Source organism: Rhinatrema bivittatum, chromosome 6, assembly GCF_901001135.1.
Source record: "Rhinatrema bivittatum chromosome 6, aRhiBiv1.1, whole genome shotgun sequence".
Taxonomy (NCBI): domain Eukaryota; kingdom Metazoa; phylum Chordata; class Amphibia; order Gymnophiona; family Rhinatrematidae; genus Rhinatrema; species Rhinatrema bivittatum.
Genome location: NC_042620.1, coordinates 327,195,847 through 327,202,267, shown reverse-complemented (window position 1 = coordinate 327,202,267; position 6,421 = coordinate 327,195,847).

Sequence of the window (6,421 nt, the reverse complement as noted above, 5' to 3'; positions counted from 1 at the left end):
AGAGATGGGATTATAGGGTTGAGAGGTGATGAGGAATAATGTGTGGAAAGAGCTGAGGAAGGAGAAGAAATGCTAAGCAAATGTTTCTCTTCACTGAAGACCTTGGAGCAGGATTGCTGCTGGTTGGCAATGGCACAGATGGGTCTGGGGGATATCCTAGAACAGTGCTCCCCAACCCTGACCTGGGGACCCCCCCAGCCAGTCGGGTTTTCAGGATCTCCACAATGAATATGCATGAGAGAAAATCTGCACGCACTGCCTCCGTAACATGCAAATTTTCTCTCATGCATATTCATTGTGGAGATCCTGAAAACCCGACTGGCTGGGAGGGGGGGGGGGTGTCCCCAGAACAGGGTTGGGGACCACTGTCCTAGAACATTCATAGAAGAGAATGTTTGCAGGGCTGGTGCTTTCATGAGGAGAACTAGGCAGTTGCCTAGAGTGACAAAATTGTGGGGGCCTGCCAGGGCGAGTGAGGTCCAGAGGGGCGCTGCGCAGAGCCAACACCACCAAAGAAGTGAGAGCTGCGCAGAGCCAACACCACCAGAGAAGGGAGCGCTGTGCTGGAGCCGCTGCTAATAGTTAAGTTGGGAAGAGGGGGTGCATGACCGAAGGTTCTCTGAGAGTGTCAAATACTCTTGCACCGGCCCTGAATGTTCGTGCAAAACTAGCAGAGCTGGAAGAGGACAAGGCTGGCTAGGATAGGTACTAGAATTTTGAAAAGTTGACTCCTCTGGAGTTAGGTGGGGCTAACTGAAAGGGGCAAATGATTCTTGTGTACCGACATCTACGTTTACCGTGTCACATGCACTACTAAAAAGGGTGTCCCACAGCAAGACTGAGGTCATCATCAAATTTGTTTGCAAACTGATCTCCAGACAGTGAGTCTCAAACACCTTTGTCTGCAAAAAGATTTTCAATATAACTAGCCCATCCTCTCAGCACCCTCCAGCATATAATCATTTTGGCTGGTTATGCAGTCTCTACCATCCCTTAACACAGTAAGCAAACATTTCAAGCACGTCGGCTTCTGTTCTTACACTTAACTGTCATCCAGGGTTTGCGGCTCTCCTACAAAATCTATAACATATTTTGGTATTCAAAGAATTGATCCCATACGTTGTGACGTGTCCTGAATTTATTGCTCTCTCTAGCAGTAAAACTCTTCAAATGAACCTGCCTGGGACAGCCTCTCCCCATTCCTTGAAAGGATCCAATCTAATCCCTTTCATTCCTGTTTCTTAAGTGGATGTCTGAAGATTTACAAAAAAAAAAAAAAAGTCCTGTGTGCAGTTCGAGCAATATAAATCTTAGTAGGTTGGGAGAGGGGGATAATAATCATCATTTTGGCTGTAGGCAAAAATTTTAATATTTCATAAGTGGGATGGAGGTTGTGACAGCTGCTTCCAATGCACAAGGTCTCTAAATGCAGGTGTGTGTGTGTGTGTGCGTGTGTGTGTGTGTGCACGTGCATGTGCGGATATGTGTGTGTGTGCAAGCGTGGGCATGAGTGTGTTCATACACATGTGTATGTGTATGTGCGTGTTTGCATGCATGTGCACGCGTGTGAGTGTGCATGTGCGTGTCTGTGTGTGTACGTGCATGTGCGCATATGTGTGTATGTGCGAGCGTCGGCATGAGTGTGTGCATACGCATGTGTATGTGTGTGTGCATGTCTGCATGCATGTGTATGCGTGTGAGTGTGTGTGTGCGTGTGTGTGCACCTGTGTGTGCACCTTTGTTAAGGTTACACGCAATCGTACGAACAGAAAAATTGCCACACTGGATCAAACCAAGGGTCCGTGAAGCCCAGCGGCCAGTCCAGGTCACAAGTACCTGGCAGGATCCCAAACAGCAGACAGGTGGCAGGGGATGAGTGTTGAAGCCAGAAATTCCTGACTGTCACCCGCTTCACATCGCCCTCCGTCATTATCGCCTAAATGTAGCAGGGGGCTGCTGAAGCCGGACCTTTGGAAGGAGACTGACAATAGGAAGCAGTCTTCCTAAATAATAGCTGCCATTTTTATTGTGATGCATGGCTAATTCCAGAACAGACTGACAATGAAGAATGGACGGATGCCAGGAATATGTCCCAGCTGGGCACAGTGTGATGATTCATCTCCTTGCTAGGCAGAGCAGTAACTGGTTTGCTGAATGAAGCTGAACTGTCACTTCCTGCTCTTCTTCACACAGACACGTTTTACGCAGGTACTTTCTCAGTCTCGGCATCCTCATTTATGAGCTCATCAACTTGGTGGTGGAGATAGGAAAGAGAAAAGCTGGGGCAGGGCGCAGGGGGCGGCCTACAGCTCCCGATGCTCTTTAAGATGCTTTCTGCCGGGGAAGGGGCCTTTTCTGGCCACGTCCATGATGTGCACGCTTAGCAGTCTGCAGGCCTGCTGCTCTCCTCCCCCAGGAGCTGACAACACTGCTTCTCAGTGGCCTGTCCCTTCCACCACCCCTGGCAGGCTCTAATGAAGACAGATGGACCTCTTTCCGCCTCCCAATTTCCTGGCCGATGCTGATAAATGTTAAAAGCCTGCTGCACGCATGGCTCCCGTGATCTCTCAGGGCCCAGTTTCACCGAGGCTCCGCTCCCCTTCTGTGGCTATGGGAAAAGCCCTTGATGAATCAGCCCCTTCATAACACACACGCACGCACACGCACGCACGCACACACACATACACACACATACACACACGCACACACACGCACGCACGCACACACACATACACACACATACACACACGCACACACACGCGCACACGCACGCACGCACACACACACATACACACACACACACGCACACACACGCACCCACGCACACACACACACACACGCACACACACACACACACACGCGCACACACACACACACACACGCACACACACGCACCCACGCACACACACACACACACGCACACACACACACACACACGCACACACACACACACACACACACGCACACGCACGCACGCACACACACACATACACACACACACACGCACACACACGCACCCACGCACACACACACACACACGCACACACACACACACACACACACGCACACGCACGCACGCACGCACGCACACACACACACGCACGCACGCACGCACGCACGCACACACACACACACACACACACACGCGCACACACGCACACACACACACGCACCCACGCACACGCACAAGAAACTGCCTCCGTTTCTCTCATGTGCAAACTGTAAAACTTACCAGAATAAAAAAAAAAAAAAGAGAGTGAGATGAATTAGTTGTTAAAGCCGCATGTGCAAACAAGTTTGACCTAATGAAATAATTTAATCAATTTCTTCTTATTATTGTTATGGCTTCTGGATCCTTCCAACAGCCATAAACCAGTTATAATCTCTCCCCAAACAACATCCAAGCCAATTATTTTTTGTGCAAATGCTAATTAAATGTATGAAGGTTACAACTGAAAAATGTACTTCAGCTTCTCTTTTACCTTCTTAAATATCGCTTTACTTTTTTTTTTTTTTATAAACCGTGGTTCAATTATTTAATTGCCTGGCTGATTTTTAATTAATAAGCAATGACTTTCATATTGTGTCTAGTGCACAGTGTTGTTTGTTATATTAAGGGCCTCTTTGCTGCTGTTGGTTGCTTTCTTAAATCTGCTTTCTTTTATCCTGGTCACTAAGGCCTCTCTTTTTCTTCTTGGGAGGGTGGGTTGTGTGTGAAGAGCACCGGCCGGTGAAGAAGCTTCCCAAGCCTGTACTGGTAACTTACCATCAGGCACCGGGGGTTTCCCAGCTATCCACTATGCAAGAAGCAGGAGTGAACACAGATCATTTTCTTTTGTCTTTTTCTTTTGTGTTTTTAATATTTCAAATTTCGTTTGTTTTGTTTGCTTTCCATTTCTTTAAAATGAAAAAAAAAAAGAAGAAAAACTAAACAAAAAACGAATGCCAGGCCTGTCAGAGAAAAGCAATCTCCCCTCCAATTCAGCTGTCTCCCTTTACTGGTCTAAAGGGTACAGCACCACCTGTCATCTTCCTGAGACTTCCCAATCATTAAATGCTGAGTATCTGCATTTGGATGAATAACTGAACGGCTGTGACGTTAGCAGAGGAAAGAACCTTTAACAGTGCCAAAGAATAAGACCTTAACGTGCACATCAGTGTGTCCGGAGCAGGTTTCCTACCGATAAAAAACCCCACAGGTCCTCATATAACTGGATCTGTCTGGCAGGCTGCGATGATCGAATTTACAATACAGAAGTAACTGAAAGTCCTAGTGGAAACACAGATGCTCATGTAGCCGGCTCTGTCTGGCAGGCCGCAGTGATAGAATTAGAAATATAGTAAATGAATGCAGATAAAGGCCGAACTGGCCCATCCAGTCTGCCCCGTTGAGATTCCTGCAGTTTGGGTAAGAGAGTTTGGGAGTTCCCGCACGCAACCCGACCCTAACTCCCTCTCCCCACATCTTTTATCTGACCTCCTAGCATTGCCGCCCACCACGTCTGTCCCCCAGCAGCACGCTCAGGATCTGTTTCAGGGATGATCTCTTGCCATCTTCAGCTTTTCATATCGCATGATCAATACTTGAGCCAAAGTCTGGACCAGCTTCCATGTTCATTGAGCTTTGGGTTTTTAGCTGTGATCTCTCCATGCAGGACCCCAGTCTTCTCGGAGTTAGCCCGATGCAGTTGTCCTGGCTGCTGTTTAGGGTTATATTTGGTACTCCGTGTACATTACCCCAGAGCCTTCTTGGAAGGACGGTGCAGTCAATCAGCAGATACATCGCTCTGGCACGGCTAAAAAATATGTTTCATTTTTCATTTGGTTTTCAAGGGGATTTTTTTTTGCCATGAATTTTGTTTCGTTTAATGTTTAATCCGTTTCTTTTGTTTAAAAAAAAAATGAATCAAACATTTTTTAAAAAAATGGAAGCAGTGCTTCCCAAGGCCTCCTGTCCCCACTGCCCATCCCTCCCACCCAGAAAAATTCTGGGGCCAGGATTACCCCCAGCCCCCAGCTACTCAGCTTTGAGTGGATCCACTGGCAAGGCCTAGGCCCAGGCCTTCAAGCCTTGGCCTTGCATAGACCTAGGCCACAGTAGGTTGCTGCGACCTCGGCCTAGGTTCTATGCAAGGCCAAGGCTTGAAGGCCTGGTCCTGATGCCTTGGCTTAGGCCCGATGCTGGGGCCTAGGTCAGACGGCAGGGCCTTATCCTCAGCCTCAGCTGGGTACTCACTCCTGGGCATACCTGAGAACCTCCGAGTTGTGGTCGCCCTGAGATTGCTGTTGATTAGTGGAGGGTGGGAGGAAGGGGAAGGAATGGAATAATATGTATGAGCTTCCTCTCTTCCACCGCCCCCCCCCCCCCAACTAATCATACTTTCTTTTTCTCCCCCCCCCCCCCCCCCGAGATGACCCAGCATACTTACCCTTCATTTCTTCCTCACCCCAGCACTCTCTTTGCTCCCTCCCCCTATAAGTTACAGCTCCATGACTCTGCCCTCTCTGAATAATTCCCAAGTCCTGGAATCCCAGCTGCAGACTGAGTTTTCTGTCTGTGCTGCAGCCTTTCTCCGGTTTCTCCCCGGATAATGCTGCTTGCAGTGTCTACGCCAGGCCCGCCCCACTTCTCCTGTTCTCTGCAGGCTTTCTGAGGAAGAGGAGAGGCTGAGCTGTACACAGGGAGGCCCTGAGATCTCTAGTGTTTTCCCCCTGAGACCCTGCAAGTGATGCAAATTCCCTGAGCCCCAGGGTGAAATCCTGAGAGCCCCCCAGGTGTGGTCCTGAACCTTTGCCTAGGCAAGAGCCCAGGTCTGGAGGTCAGAGCCCACGTCTCGTAGGAGTCTTCTTCACATGACGCCTTCCACTGGGATGCACCGAGGTAAATTTTCTCTGGCGCATCCTCCTCAGTGGAGGGTGCCATTTTGTTTGTGTGGCAGTTCAATTAACTGCTGTACAACATAAGGAGCACTCTCTGCTGAGGAGCACTTGCCGGAGTTAATTTACTTTGGCGCATTCCCAATGGCATCAGAGCTGGGCCTCAGGCTTTGACCTAGGCCAAAGCCCAGGCTTCGGGATGCAGCCTCCGGACTGGGCCTTAGCGTCAGGTCTGGGGTTGGGCCCAGGCCCAGGCATCAGGATTTAGTCTCTGAACCGGACCTGACCCCAGATGTCGGGATCCGGTGTTGGATCCCGATGGATCAGGTTAGTGGGGGGTCGGGAAATTTCCCAAACCCCCTGGCAAAACATTTCAGGGGGACCCAGGCCTTTGCTTGGTCTCATCTGAGGCCCTAGCTTCAGGCTCAGGCCTAGGCCGTGGCCCCTGCTTTGGGCCTCAGCTTATTCCCTAGGCAAGGCCCAACGGGAGATATTTTAAATGGAAGGAAACAAGTTGGATTCGTTTGATTTGGAGGGCCCCTCA